The sequence below is a fragment of the Ursus maritimus genome, unplaced genomic scaffold (assembly GCF_017311325.1).
Source record: "Ursus maritimus isolate PB19 unplaced genomic scaffold, ASM1731132v1 scaffold_9, whole genome shotgun sequence".
NCBI classification, from domain to species: Eukaryota; Metazoa; Chordata; class Mammalia; order Carnivora; family Ursidae; genus Ursus; species Ursus maritimus.
In genome coordinates this window covers 26,028,549-26,044,646 of record NW_024427107.1, presented here as the reverse complement: position 1 = coordinate 26,044,646, position 16,098 = coordinate 26,028,549, and the positions used below count along the sequence as shown (strand labels likewise).

The following is a 16,098-nucleotide window of genomic DNA, read 5'->3' as shown; positions in this document are numbered from 1 at the left end:
GAGAGAGGAAGATGTCAATGTTTTGCGATTATGCCTAATGAGTAGTGGTACCATCCACCAAGACAGAACACTGGAAGATCAGGTGTAAGAGAGAAGATTCTTTCAGAATGGGGAAACTTCTGTTTAAGGTACACTTAAGACCAGGGAAGAAGTCTGTGTTTGATGTAAATTTGAGATTCATTGGCCTAAAAATTTAATTTCTTAGAAAATATATAGTATCAGAGGGGATAAGAGCCAAGGACCCGTCCTTGAGGAATATCACCACATAAAAACCTATAAGGTGTGAATTTTTGTGTGCAGGGGTAGGGGTTGGTATGGAAGGGGGTGCACCTGCGAAGAAGTCTGGGAATTTTTTCTGCTTTGATTTATACTTACATATGATCTGTGTGTCTCCCCCACTGAAAATTCCTTAAAGATAGAAGGATATCTTACTTATACTTATAGTCCCCCCCTGCCCCGTGTCTAGGAATACCATTAATGATATGATGCTTGAATTGAATGTTGGTGACATTTTGACAGTGATTATTTTCTTCTTGTAGAAAAACACTGTCTTTTCAATCTGGAATCATTTGTATTCATTTAATGTTTTAAAATGTAATTCAAAACTTTTTAGGCTATGGTTTAGGATAATTACTTTCAAAGAAAAGTTGCACTTTCATCCTACTCATAAGAGAATGAGGAGAAGGTCATTGCATTATCTTTCTCTTTGTTTTGCTCATGAGCAAAAAGCAGTCTTCCACACTGATTTTTAATGTGGCTGTCACCAAAACTTGAAACTGTCATATTCTAACAATTTTAATTTTCCAGAAGTCATAAACTTCATTCTAGGTCAATTCCATCGCAAAATAACTCTGAAAGGTGATCTTTTTTAAACACTTTCAACAACAAAATGCTTTTGATCTTAAATAGGGTAGTTTATATACCTTCTATTACATCACCTTTTCAGATAAATGAAAATTTTCTAACTCTGGGGTCACACCTGCATGTCAAGCCAAATCTAGGGAAATATACTGTGAAATTAATTATATCTGGTTAAAATATTCTCTTGTCACCTTGATCTTTCATAATTTTCATACACCGATCTTAATGTTCAGTTTTCTTCTCTATTTCTAATTATTTCTTATCTGACTCCTTCCTCCAAAACCAAAATTATATGCAAAAGAAGATGCCATCTGAGATCTCTAAAGCAGAAGGACATGAGCAATATTTTGCAAAATATTCTGTTGATGCCAAAGATTGAGAGTGACATTATATGTGGTTTTTTTGTATGTGTTGAGCTGAAACTTTCCCCCTCCTTGATAATTCTTGATCAGATTTATGTAAGAATGTAAATAGTGTGTATTCACTTTCAAGGTTAACAGTTCCCTGTCCCCAAAGCAGATCACTGACGAATGAAGGCAGCGTTTATTACTTCGTCCCTGGAAGAAATTGATAATCACCAATGTCTAGTGAGTAAGTGCCTATTTGCCAAAACAATAAGCTTGTAAAAATTTGTTCTCCAAGAATCGGTTCTATCTGTTCTTTATCCTATTTATGTACTCTTACTACATTTTCAGTTCACTAAATTCAGGCCAGGGACCTCATGGCACCTCCACTTTAATGTTCTAGCAAGGGACTCAGGGTATGAGTGTGAGAATACCATTGAATTACAAGTAGTCTTAAAAAAGGAGGGGAATCAAGAAGCTACACTAGTTGCATTGTCGGAGGCACATATGCTGAAGGAAAAAGAACACAGACTTCCAGTGGTTAGTGAATATTGACCTTAAATTACTGGCTCACAAATTAGACAATAATTAGAGACTTCCACTTATATTTTGCCTATATTTCACTTTGTAAGACTTTAATGGCTCATTGGTTTTTCCTACATGAAATAGTAAGCATCCTGACAACCAGGTTATTATTCCAAGCTGTTCTGGTCTAGAAAGGACTAGTCCTGCTCTTCCAGATAATCTCTGACTTTATCTATTAGTACAAGCTTTCAGGAAATGAAGCTCTTTACAGAGATTAGGGGAAAATTTGAGCAAAACAAAAGATAAAAAATTACTGAGCAAAATATCACAAACATATGATAATTCCATATGTAATAAAACAGTACTTCCCATAATACATGTGTATACATTTCGGGCTTTCTGAGGCAGCAAAAAATCCAATTGCTGGATTCAAATGTTTTTCACCTTTTACCAGATGCTTTATCTTAGGCAAATCATTTCACCCTTTTTAGCCTCAGTTCTCACATCTGCAAAATGGTGATAAAAGTATTTCTGATAATTTATGACAAAATCTATGATTGTTTTAAGGATTAAAACAAGAAAAAAACATCTAAGGGCCTTGCATAGTGCATATCATAAGTATTCAATAAAAGTAACTATATTAGTAAACGGGGAATTGAAACAAACAATTAAACTTTATAATAAGCAATTTACAAGTTATACTTAAAGCCAAATGACAGAAAAGACCAAAAATTAAAGCATAGCCAAAGATATTACTAACAAAGTTATTAAACCACAAAGAGCCAATATAAATAATCAACAATATAGAATGCAAGACAAATAATAAGAGGTAGGACAAAAGGGAACTATAATCTGATTTTTCCTTTAAAAAAGTTAATGAAGCTATCATGTTGAGAATAGATCTTGGTGAGAACAGGATAATAATGGCAAGTATATTTCTCTCTCATTTGAAAAAATTTCAGAGGTAAGCATTCCAAGGCCAATTTGGAGGTCTCATAAGACATTAAAGACCCACGTTCCTTCTGCTATCCTTCTTTATAATCCTTTGAACATTGATTCCAGTCTCAAAGTCACAAGGTGGCTACTGGATGTCTGGCCATCAAATCCACAATTCCAGCAGGAGGAAGTAGGGAAGCAAAGTCAACAGGTACCTTCCTTAAAAAGTCTATCTGAAAGTGCCACCCACCGCCTTTCATTTACGTTTCTTGTTAGCCAGGTTTAGGGACATGGTCACATCTAACTACAAAGGAGAGTGAAGAAGGTGGTTTTCAGACAAAACATATTGCTGTCCAAATTAATATCAGGATTCCATTATTTAGTTAAAAAGGTGAGCTAAAAGCCTCTGCTCCAAATCTTAGGCCACATAGAAATATATTTGGAGGGAAATATACTCTTACCAATACAAGTAGAAATAAAACAGAAAACAAAAAAAGTAAAATTAACAAATTCAAAAGCTCTTTTTTTTTTTAATCAAAGAAAAAACATCTGATGAGGTTCATCCATGACCCAGAGGGAGAGAGACAAAGAAAATGAATGAGATTGAAAGGGAACAAATTTTTAAAAATTATGAAAAAAGAGATCTGATATAACCAAAGTTATTGGACAGATTTTTTTGAAGTGTATGGAAATGTTATAAATAAAATTGAATAGTAATTTTGAAAATTTGAGAAATTTATGATATTGATGGAGAATATAGATCCCAAAACTGAGTCAAGGAAAAAAAGTTTAAAAAAAAAGTAGAAAAAGTCTAAATAGATCAATAAACATGATATTTAAAATCCTATAAAAGAATTTTCTTTGAAAGCCTTGTGATTCACTGTTTTATAATCAAATTATTCAAAACTTCCAAGAAAAAGGTAAATCCCATTCTTTTTAAATGTTCCATAGAATAATAGGGGAAATTTTTAAATTAATATAAATTAAAAAATGCAATAGTGAAATTACCCTATTAACAAAACCTAACAAGAGATAGTGACAAAAAATAAAACTATCTGCCTTTTGAAAATAGATCAACTCCTAAATGAAATGATAGCAAATAAACTAAGCAATATAGGAAAACGAGAGTTCAACTATAATATTAAGAATCAATATAATTAATTCTCCTAATAGGTCAAAAGAGCAAAATCAAAGATCATTTTGATAGATGATCTAAAGGCAATTGAGAAATTTAATATATATTCATGTTAGAAAACAAAAACAAAAACAATGCTTAGCAAAAGGGAATTGAGGAATAGTTTCTTAACCTGATATAAACATCTATGTCATCATAATAACTGTCATCATGCTTAATGTTGGAATAGAAAGTAATTCCATTTAGAGTTAAGAATAAAGCAAAGGTACTCAATTCACTGTTAGTATTTAACGTCTTTCTGGAAATGCTAAGTAATGCAATCGGAAAATGAAATGAGGTCTTACAATTCTGGAAAGAGAGGAGCAATTTTTTAAATCTTAAAATGATATGATTTATCCACATGGAAAAAAAGTCAAGAGAATTACCTGAAAAACCATTAGAACTAGCAAGAGATTTCATTAAATTGGTCACATAACAAACTCAATAGCTTTCTTACATACTAACTTCAATCTAAGTTCCTTGGTAAAAAAAAAAAAAAAAAGTCCTTTTTCACCACTGAAATTCAGTTCCTAATAAGTTAAAATATGACAGAAAATAAAGTCTATATCAAATAATAAGCAAAATAGAAGCTACCCAGGAATAGACCTCTATGGAGAAAACAATAAAATATTTACATCTATCTATCTATCTATCTATCTATCTATCTATCTATCTATCTATATCTTATATCTGTGTAATGTATTTTTAGATTTCAACTCTTCTTCAAGTACGTAATTTATGCAAAATACCAAGATAATCCTTTCACAATTTATTGACCTGTAATTAAAATGTAAACTACATGAAACAAAATTCAGCTGTTTCAGTCATCATCTTGATGACTTTTGGTGAAAAAGCAGAGTAATGCAGCCACCACCACATTCCAACTTTGGGGCTTTCAAAAGTTCCTCCATGCCCTCTTCCAGTCACCCCCTTCTTCTCTCCACATCTTCGACTTGCTACAGCTTTCTCTTTCCTAGAGTTTCATGTAAATAGAATGGTATACAATGTAATCTTTTGTGTCTAGCTCCTTTTGCTTAGTATAATGATTCTGAAATGTATCCACATTGTTGCGTTTATCAGTAGTTCATTCTTGTTTTATTCCTAAATAGTATTCCATTGTATAAATAGACAACAGTTTGTTTATCCATTTCCTAGCTAACAGGCATTTGGGTTATTTTAATTTTGGGCTATCATGAATAATGCTGCTGTGCATATTAGTGGATAAATCCTTGTATGGACTTTCTGTTTAAATTTTTTTTTTAAGATTTTATTTACTTATTTGTTTGAGAGAGAGAGTATGAGCAGGGAGAAGGGCAAAGGAAGAGGGAGAAGGAGACTCCCCCGTGAGCAGGGAGCCCAATGCGAGGCTCGATGCCGGGCTCGATGCAGGGCTCCATCCCAGGATGCTGGGATCATGACCTGAGCTGAACGCAGACACTTAACCGACTGAGCCACCCAGGTGCCCCTCTGTTTAACTTTCATTAAGAAACTACCAAACTGTTTTCCAAAGTGACTCTGATTTTGAAGTTCCACTAGCAATATATGAGATTTCCACTTACCCTCCCAAGTCTTTTTAATTTTAGTATTTCTAAAGATGTGCTATGTAATTGTAGATTTAATTTACATTTTCCTAATGGCCAAAGATGTTGAACACTTTGTCATGTATTCACTGATTATTTATATCTTTTTAAAATGCTCATTTTTTTTATTCTTTTGTCTTTTTAATATTGAATTATGAGAGTTCTCTAGAAATTCTGGATATACATTTTTGGCCAATTATGTGTTTTACAAATATTTCTCTCCGTCCGTGGCTTGTCTTTTCATTCATTTCTTTAATTGCATCTTTTGATAAGCAAGTCAAATTTTGATGTCCAGTTTATCATGTTTTTCTTCTATGATTCATGATGTGGGTATCCTGTCTAAAGACTTTCTCTTATATTCTCTTCTAGCATGTTTTCTAGCTCTTATGTTTTTAGTTCTTATGTGTAGTTCTATAATTCATTTTGAATATTGGTGTAACATGTAAAATAAGAATCGAGTTTTCATTTTTTTCCAAAAATACTGAAACGATTTATGTTTAAACTTCACTAAGTTATTCTAAAGGTCATCTGGAACAAGAAACATGTGAAAATAGGCAGTACCATTCTGAAGAAGAGCAATAAGGGGGATATGCTCTTTCTGGAATGAAAGGCAGTATACGGCTGCAGTCAATTAAGTCATAGTCAGACAGGTTAGCACAACAGAAGAAAGCCCAGAGCAGAACCATATATATGTAACAATGTAAACATGATAAAGGTGGCAATTCAAATGCAATAGCCACAGTTATATTCAATAAGTGATACTGAAATAGCTGGCTTACTGTTGAGGGGAAAAAACCCAACATTGTGTGATGAATTTCAAATAAAAATAAAATTCCAGGTAGAGAATTACATAATCTTGAGGACAAGGAATGCCTGTCTGATCTAAGCATTTATTCAGTCAACAAATATTCGTCAAACAACTTTCATGTACGCAGGCAGGGCTTTACACATCTTTGCAGACACCGGGGCTCAGCATGGGTGACCAAGACAATGTTCCTGTTGTCTCTTTGGAGCTTTAACATTCTGTAGTGGGGAAACGAAAAATAAACATGATATGCTAACACATAAACAGTCAAATGATATAATACCAAAGAAAATCACTGATAGTTTATACGATTTACATTCACAAAACCAAGAAGGGACAGAGCTAGGATTCAAAAAAGTGTTGTCTGACTCCAGATATTTAAGTATGATTATTTGTGCTGAGTCATATGCCCTAAATATAAATAACAATTATCTCTGGGTATATAAATATTTCTTCTTTGCATATTTATGCTTGCATTCCTCTCCCCATGGTGCATGTATTGCTTGTGTTTAAAAAAAAAAAGTGAATAAACACCTATATGATACTTACATTGTATTTTGCCAGACTCTTACTAAATACTTTGCACAAGATAATTCATTTAATCCTTATATGATAATCCTCATTTCACAGATCAGAAACTGAGGCATGAAGAGTTGAAGTGACTTGTTCAAGGTCATGCAAGAGCTTTTGAAAGACTGACAGCTTTTAGAGAACGAATTTTGAATGTCTAGATCAAGAGGATAAGCCATTTAATCACTCCTTCCACTTGTGTTGATTCTACCTGTTAAATTACTGAAAACTTCATCTCATTATCTCTTACTTGTTCTAGGTCAATACTGAAATCACGCACACACTGAAAACTTCATCTCATTATCTCTTACTTGTTCTAGGTCAACGAGTCTCACATTGAAATCACGCACACACTTGAATCACCTGGAGAACTTGAAAACCAACTAGGTCCTATCTTTAGAGATTCTGATTTAATTAGTGTAGTCTAGGCATCAAACTTTTAGAATCTCCTAGATAATTCTTATGAGTAGCCGGGGTTTGAAAAGTAGGTGAACCAAAGGGAAGCATTCTATCCCCTAAATGTTCTTTTGATTTGATTAAATCTCTTTATTATATGTCATTTTATTTGACTGAATACTTCGACCGACTTCCAATTTTTGAACAACAAATGTTTGTATACAATCAAAATCAAACGTTTTTATGCAATCAAAATCACATGTTTGTATACAATCAAACATTTGTTGAATAAAACTTTCCATTTGCACATCCATATATACATACAAATACCTACTTTCAAAAATTGAAAGTTGATCAAAGTATTCAAATATCTTTTGGCATTTGTGCCAAATTTAAAATCTGATTTAGGGGGCGCCTGGGTGGCACAGCGGTTAAGCGTCTGCCTTCGGCTCAGGGCGTGATCCCGGCGTTATGGGATCGAGCCCCACATCAGGCTCCTCCGCTATGAGCCTGCTTCTTCCTCTCCCACTCCCCCTGCTTGTGTTCCCTCTCTCGCTGGCTGTCTCTGTCTCTGTTGATTAATAAATAAAATCTTTAAAAAAAATAAAATAAAATTTGATTTAGTATAAAGCTCATGGAAAACTTTTTTTTTTAAGCTGAAGTGTAGTTGACACACAACGTTCCATTAGTTTCAAGTACACAACATAGTGATTCAACAACCCATTATATCATGCTGTGCCTACCACAAGTGTAGTAGCTACCATCTGGAAAACTTATTGAGAGAAGACATTCTCATTCTTTGTTGAGTCTCATTCTTGTTTTATCAAGAAGATCATCGGAAGTTAGAAATAGTTTTCACCTGGAACAGTTTCACTGGAATATCTATATTTTTTAGCCTACTATGCTATAGCATGTGATTTCTTAATGCTGTTATATAAATTTCTAACACCCTTTCTACATTAGTATTGATAGGATTGGGCACATAGAGAGCTAATTTCACAAAATGAAACTTGAGGAAATTATCAGGCAGCCTTCTGCCCAATAATTTAGAAGTTATAGGTAGAAATTCTATGAGAACTTGAAGCATTTACATAATTATTTGTTTTCTCCTTCACTTTGCTTTTATTACATTGGTATATAAGCATTTTAAATTTTTATCTTAAATTATCTGTGAGAAATGTGAGTTAATCATGCAATGCTTTGCCTTTTGTATCCAGACAATTATTTAACATCTTTGATTCATCTTCTATACCTGGAACATTCCATGGAGTCATATAACGCTAACAGTGTTGTATCCAAATAAATTCATAATCTTTTCCCAATATTGAGATCTCATAAATCTGAGGTCTACATTTTTTCAGATGTTATGTTTTTACTTTAAAATGTATTCTATTGATCTGAAATTTGTTCTTTTTTCAAATAATATTTATAAATGATTTTTTCAAAGATTTATTTATTTTAGAGAGAGAGAGAGAGAAAGCCTGGTTTGGGGGGGGTAGAGGGGGAGGTAGAGAGGGAATCTCAAGCAGACTACTTGCTGAGGTTGGAGCCCAGCACGGAACCTGGCATGGGCTCAGTCTCACGACCCATGAGATCATGACCTGAGCCAAAATCAAGAGTTAGACTCTTAACTGACTGAGCCATGCAGACACCCCTATTTACAAATGATTTTTTTAAACTAAATTATCCAAGTTCTTTAAAATACATCCCAATTTTAGGGTAAATATTATGAATGCCTATTGCTGGAAATTTCTATCTTGAATTGGAGCCCTGTGTGGGTAAGAAATAGGGGTAGGAAGAAAAATATTCAGCAAGTGAAGAGACTTATTAGCCAAACTGTCTTCGAGATTCTACATTTTGAGCACTTCAGGTTGGGTTCTAGAACTATTCTATTTTTATTCATAGACAGAAAACAGGCCTGAACCAGGGATTAGGAAAGCTTACAGGTTATTAGGAAAGTCCTTTTTAGGAAAATTGTAGCTATTAGTCTGCTGCTGAGAAAGTTGGGTTTCAGTCAAAGAATCTCTTAATTATCTCTCCTATTGCTGAAGCTGCAGTTAACATATAGAAAAGACTTCTTCCCTTTAATGAATTCCCAAATGCTGTGGCATTTATTAAGGAAATATTTAAGTAGAGCCATTGTTCAGAGGATATTTTATTCTTTCCTTACTACCACTGCCCCTGCCTCAGCTTATTAGTTTCCTGGTGGGAGGTTATAAGAAATCTGTGAGAATTTATTGTATTCTCTGTCTGGCATTATTCTTTACTTAACTTTGTACTTAACTGGTACAGAAATAAAAATAGGTTCAGACCCTAGAGGGTGCTGATTAAGAAAACTCTTCAGCAAGATACAAGTTACTCCGCTTCAGTAAGATTCTGTTTGCTTAGTCCTTTCACTGAATCATTAATATAAGGAAAATTAAAGTTCATGACTATTCATTTCTTTTCAGTGACTATCGATAGTGTGTTCAGTATGAGGAAGGCTTGATATTCCATTGTGGAATATAGAGATGAGTAATGGAGTCTTGGATCCTGGCCACATACACTTACAGTTTACTTCGAGGGGAAGATAAGTATGTGTTTATTCATTGTAATAAGCACCAAATTAGAAAGAACACACCTGATGAGCACTCATCCAGGCCTGAGAGACCAGCATCCTTCCGGGAGGAAGTGTGCAAACCTGCCTCTGGCGGGGAGACTGGGTGAACATAATTGAAGAACAGTAAACATTTTGATGTAGCTGGACATTAAGAATCGGTCGAGGGGTGAAAGAAAGTGGAGATGAATAACATCTCTTTGGGGATACTGTTAGAATAAAAGAAGACATTAAATTAATCCAGGTCTGAATTACATTTGCGAAAGAAATACTGAGCAAGGATGTTAAAAATATTGGGGGGGGGGGCGCCTGAGTGGCACAGCGGTTAAGCGGCTGCCTTCGGCTCAGGGCGTGATCCCGGCGTTCCGGGATCGAGCCCCATGTCAGGCTCCTCTGCTATGAGCCTGCTTCTTCCTCTCCCACTCCCCCTGCTTGTGTTCCCTCTCTCACTGGCTGTCTCTATCTCTGTCAAATAAATAAATAAAATCTTTAAAAAAAAAATATTGGGAAGAAAGTGGTCGACTTGGAGTCCAACCTGGATTCCTGAACCACAGGTACAACCCTTGGTCTTAAGGGACCAACCTCTTCCCAGTCTGAAATAAATCTAATTACTATGATAGCCCCTAAAGAGGTCTTACTTGCTCATTTTTCTTAGCCTCGTGATGCCCACCTGGTTCAGTGTCACGTGAGATGATTCAAGAGCCTATGTCCTGATATACGGGTACCTGAACTTGGAGTACTTATCATTGGGACTTTATAGAAAGAACAAAAAAGAGTTGAATTTAATATAAGGAGGCAAAATTATATACATTTAAACTATAATGACATAAAGTTTAATTTCATATTCTTCCCTAATAAATAAAACCTCTTACCCAGTTAAGTTGGAAAAAGAGAAAGGTCCCCTCCTGGGAAGACTATGTTTCTTTCCTCTTTTTGTCTTTAAATTTGGCTGAAACTCTCCTATATGTTCCACACTGTTCTCCTTGTGTGTGTCGCACACACAAGTCTAGGAGGTCTTTGTACAGGGCACTTATTAGTATCTCCAGGTCTTCTATGACTCCATTTGAAATCTACTAGATTACTTTTCATTACTGAGATTAATAGAGACATGGTTTTTTGGTTTCTTGTGTTTTGTGTTTTTTTCCCCTTTCTCCTTCTCTTTCTTCTCCTTCACGTTCTCCTTCTCCTCCTCCTCTCCTCCTCCTCCTCCTCCTCCTCCTCCTCCTCCTTCTTCTTGCAGTTCCCTCTGCAAAATTCTTGCTGCAGCTTATTACCAATAACTCTTTTTGCTTCAGATTTACCTCTGTTTTCCCACCCAAACACTTTTTAGCCATTGACTATTGTTTTTATGTTATGTTCCTGATGTGGAAATGTACCAATTTTACATTCCATTTTTATTTTTAAGAAGAGTAACCTTGTAAATGGGGTTTGAGAACTTAAAACTGATTTCGCACAAGATGCTCAGTCAATCAAGAAACATTTATGGTGTGCCACTGGATTTCCAAACACTGTGCTAAGCACAGCCGATAATATGATGAATGAGATGAAATCTTTGCTTTCAGGGAGCATATAGTCAAGTGGGCAGAAACATGAGTGTAGTGATGCTTTTATGTAACATAATCCAACATCTTATCGTGCCCCAGCAGCTCAGATATTTTACTATTTGGACACCTGATGCTTAATGTCATGTAGAACAGTAGACACCTTGTATTTATCTCAAAGCATCCCATCACCTTATTGTGGGCTGTATTTCCCTTGTCTATGTTTTCCCCACCCATTCTACATATCTCTATTACAATTCTTCACACAATTAACTTTTTAAGTGAAATTTATTGAATTTCTTAAGAAAAATTCCCAACCGTATACAGACATGTAACTACCACCCCAATCAAGACAGAAATTTTCCATCATCCCTAAAAGTTCCTTTTGGTCCCTTCCTACTCAAATCTCTCCCTCTACTCCCATCCTGCAACTGAACTATTATTCTCCTTCTAGTTTTGTATTTTACAGAATGTCATATAAATACACTCATACAGTATCTAGCCTCTAGTATCTGGCTTCTTTAATTTAGAAAACGCTTTTTGTGGGCACCCGGGTGGCTCAGTCAGTTAAGTGTCTGCCTTCGGCTCAGGTCATGATCTCAGGGTCCGGGGATGAAGCCCCATGTCAGGCTCTCTGCTCAGCTCCCTCTCGCTCTGCTGCTCCCCCTGCTTGTGCTCTCTCTCTCTCAAATAAAATAAATAAAAATCTTTTAAAAAAGAAAATGCTTTTGTATTTCATCAATGTCATCTGTATCAGTATTTTTTTCTCTTTTTATTGTTGAGTGGTATTCCAATGTATGAACATGACAAATTTCATTATCCTTTAACAAGGTAATAAACATTTGAGTTGTTTACTGGGTTTGTCTATTGAAGGTACTTTTCTTTATTTTTCTTATCTCATAGCGCTAGCTAGGACTTCCAGTATAAAGTTGAATAGATGTGGTAATAGCACACATCCTTACTTATTCTCAGTCTTCAAGGGAAAGTGTTCAGTCTCTTGCACTCACTATAATGCTAATGATAGTCATTTCGAACTGACTCTTCCTTTCACTTGTCCCTCAGGAATCATCTCCATGGAGAGTATGTCACGGAAGCTGTGACATTTGACATTGGATGGTTCCTTTCCTCCAGCTTGATGCATAGAATGCACTCATCAGCGTCTGCAATCCATGGCATATCACAGGCCGCTAGCTGCTGTGGTTACCTCATATCTGTCAGGAAGCTCATGTGGACTTATTTTAAAACAAACTCTGAGGGCACCTGGGTGACAGTTAAGTGTCTGCCTTTGGATCAGGCCATGATTCCCGGATCCTGGGATCAAGCCCTGCATTGGGCTCCCTGCTCTGCTGGGAGTCTGCTTCACCCTCTCCCTCTGCTGCTCACATGCGTGCTCTCTCTCTGTGTCAAATAAATAAATAAAATCTTTTCAAAAAAAGCTACCAAAGTGTCCACTTTAAATATGTTCAGTTTATTGTATGTTCATTATACCTCCATAAAGCTAATAAAAGGAGAGTGATACTTGGTACAGGTAAGGCAAGGTGCTGCTGTGTTGCACATTGCTAAGCTGTTTGCCTAGAAATAACTGGAAAAAAGAAAAAAAAAGTGATCCAAAAAGACAGGAGGCACACCCTGAGAGGTGTGTAATATAACAATCATAGAGTGTGAACAAAGAAGCCCAAATAGTAATGTAGGCAGAAAATAAAAGAATGATAAAAGCTTACAATTATTTTCACCAGACGCTTAGCACTATAAATACGTATATTACACACGTAGACAGTTTAGTAACATTTTCTTATAATAAACCCAATGGTAGATAATACTGTTAACTCCATTATAAAGATAAAGACAGAGAGACCCAGAGAGTATTAGTTTGTATATTAGTCAGGATTGTATAGAGAAACAAAACCAATAGGATTTGATTCACACGATTATGGGAGCTGACAAGTCCCAAGATACTTAGGGGAGTTGGCAAGCTAGAGACCAGGGAGAGCCCAGGGTGTACTTCCAGTCTAACAGCCAGAAGCCTTGAGACCCAGGAAGAACCGATGTTTCTTAGAATGAGAAGGCAGGAAAAAGCTGATGCCCCTGTTCAAAGGCAATCAGGTAGGAGGAATTTTTTCTGACTTACAGGAGAGTCAGTCTTTTTGTTCTGTTCAGGGATTTAACTGATTAGATGCGGCCCACCCAGATTAGGAAGGGAAATCTGCTTTACACGGTTTATCCACTCAAATGTTAACCTCATCCAGAAACCTTATGGACACACCCAAAATGATGTTTGACCAACACCCTGTGACCTAGTCAATTTGACACAAAATTAACCATCACAACTGGTAAAGGCTAAAATATGTATAAAAGAAGTAATTTTGAGAAATATCTGTAAAGGTAACTTTAACTATGGACAGATACAGAGAGTAGCTCAGAGGGATGACTAGGGAAAACCTAGCATTAAGAAAGAATTTTTATTTAGAGGGTAAATGTGGGTACATGTATATATGTTGACAGATGATTCAGAAGAAAGGTAAAACAATTATGTTTCAGACTGCAAGTGTGTAGTCTTGGCAAGGTGAGTCAGTGAATTGATTCCACGATGAGCTAACAGACTGAGACCTGGCATTAGAATTGCATTCAAAGTGCATTTAAGCTCAGGACCAACCTACCTTTCCAATCTCTTCTTTATCACTCTCCATTTCACACATTAAAAATCTCTAATTATTGTAAACACATTATGTTTTTCATTCCTCTGGGCCCTTGCTCTTCCTCTAACCTCATGTAAGAGCACCCCTCACATGGCTCCCACAGAGTGGACTCTGTTTACCTCACTCTTCAAACCCAGTTCCAATGTCTCTGCACCCTCCCCTGTGCAGCTTCCTCCACTTCCTGAGATCAAGTCTGCTACTACCACCCTTCGTACTCTGAAAACACTTCACGTGACCCTTCATAGCTCTGATCACGTTACACGGTAATGTTAATTTCTGTGTCTGCTTCCTCTATTAGACTGTTACATCCTTGAAGGTTGGACAACATAGCTTCTCTTCTAATCCCTTTTCAAACACACTGCCCACCATCGTGTTTGTTCTCAAAATCTGTTTCAATGAGTGAAAACACAGATAAAATGTAACTGGCTCAGCTGAATCTCAGAACATATTTACTTGTAGAAAGAACTTCCAACATTTGAAAACAGCTGCAAGCACACAAGACTACAGAGAGCAAAATGCCCAGGGCCAATATGACAATGGCCCTAGGGTTAAGACCAACACCTCAAACATGCCTGATCGCTCTTGGAAGTGTACGGACACTCACTTTGTCCCCCAGTATCAGATGACCCCTCAAGATGGCATGAGTACCCCTAGGCTATTAGCAATTCTGTTGAGGTAGGTTGGATACTTTTCCAATGAGCTTTGTAGACAGATGAAATCGACAAAGTCTAAAGGACCTGCCTGAGACTAAAGAAAGAGCCCATATTTGAGTTCTCCTCTGACCCCATTTGTTTGTTTGGAACATAACCCTCTTTACTTCAGCAAAGTAGCTAATAGTTTAAACACTTACAGTAACAAAGCAGAGAATATCAACAATGCTTTTCCTCAGTAATAGGCCTTTTCCATGGGTCCCAATTCTCTGCTGCAATTTTTTTTCAACAAGCTGAGAGAACTAATGCAAGATGTTCTCTGTATATATCTATATAGAACCTCTTAGTTCTAAAGTTGATCCTAGTATGCCATGACCAATGTGAGCCTTAGACTTCCCATTTGAGATTTATAGCCAATTTTGAACTTGCCGCTGCTGCTGTTTCTCATCCTATTCCTCTGGGCTAGCAAACCTGTAAATAGTTAACATGCAGGTTTAATTTTTTAGTCTATTTCCTTATCGAATTCTTGGGCTTGGAGCCTTCTCCAATGGCAGAAGGAATCAGAATTGGACCCAGGCAATGGGAAGTGGCGCTTAACACAGCTGTTCCTGGAACTTCCTCTCCCACCCTCTTATTCCTTCTCTTTGTCACCAAATTTTCCGCCGTGAAGAGTCCTCAGCCTCTCAGAAATGGACTGCTCTGCCATTGCCGGGGTCTATTTAGCAACTCTGCTTTTGTGTGACGACCCAAGCAGATCCTGAGTTCATTTCGCTTCTGTTATAGTCAAAACAATCTTGCATATGCCTATATTTAATGGTTGTCTCTTGAGACTCAAGTAATTCATATTTTCTGTGAGGTAACTTAATTTTATGATGTGTCTGGTATACTTTTTTTTCCCCCTTATCTGCTCCTCTAAGACAATGACAATTTGATTTTCCATTTATGGTAACATTAATGTAATCTCCTGGAATTTAAGTACATCGTTTCTGGCTGTTTGTAACAACAATCTCATTTGCCCAGCATCAGATTGAGTGCAGTGTTTAATACTGACCCAGCACCACCCACGTCAAGGAGAGCTTTGTCTGGATAACCAGTCACAGACCAAGGGGGGAGGGAGAAACGTTCACGATGGCCTCTCATCTTTGTCACCCTTACAGCTGACAAACCGCCACCTACCCAGCCTCAGAAAAGTTTCTAAACTGCCTCCGCATACCGGCGGAATGGAGCGTGTTCGATTTCCATTCTACGTTCTATGAATCTCATCTTAGTAAAGGACCTCGAACCATATTAGTTTGAAAGGCAGAACGTTTCTTACAAAAAGAAAGTACCTAAAAGCTTCCATTGCTCGCCATTAATGATACCCATAACTCCTTCCCACTGCGGGTATTGCTGTCAATCAGGGAAATTAGTGCTAAGAGAAGCGC

General features: G+C 36.5%; 1 protein-coding gene across 15 annotated transcripts in view; it reads left to right on the top strand.

The window, feature by feature from the left end:
* Nucleotides 1-12,686, top strand: part of PEX2 (peroxisomal biogenesis factor 2) — a 54,983-nt gene extending 42,297 nt beyond the window's left edge. For 5 of the 15 annotated variants that reach the window (XR_005833695.1, XR_005833697.1, XR_005833690.1 and 2 more), the window contains 2 exons: nt 1,381-1,452; nt 12,391-12,686. The gene's annotated coding sequence lies outside the window, so the exon portion shown is untranslated. Of the gene's footprint in view, nt 1-1,353; nt 1,453-12,390 lie in introns of all 15 variants that reach the window. The other 10 variants (XR_005833701.1, XR_005833696.1, XR_005833694.1 and 7 more) reach the window with 5 other exon arrangements.
* The last annotated feature ends 3,412 nt before the right edge of the window (nt 12,687-16,098 follow it).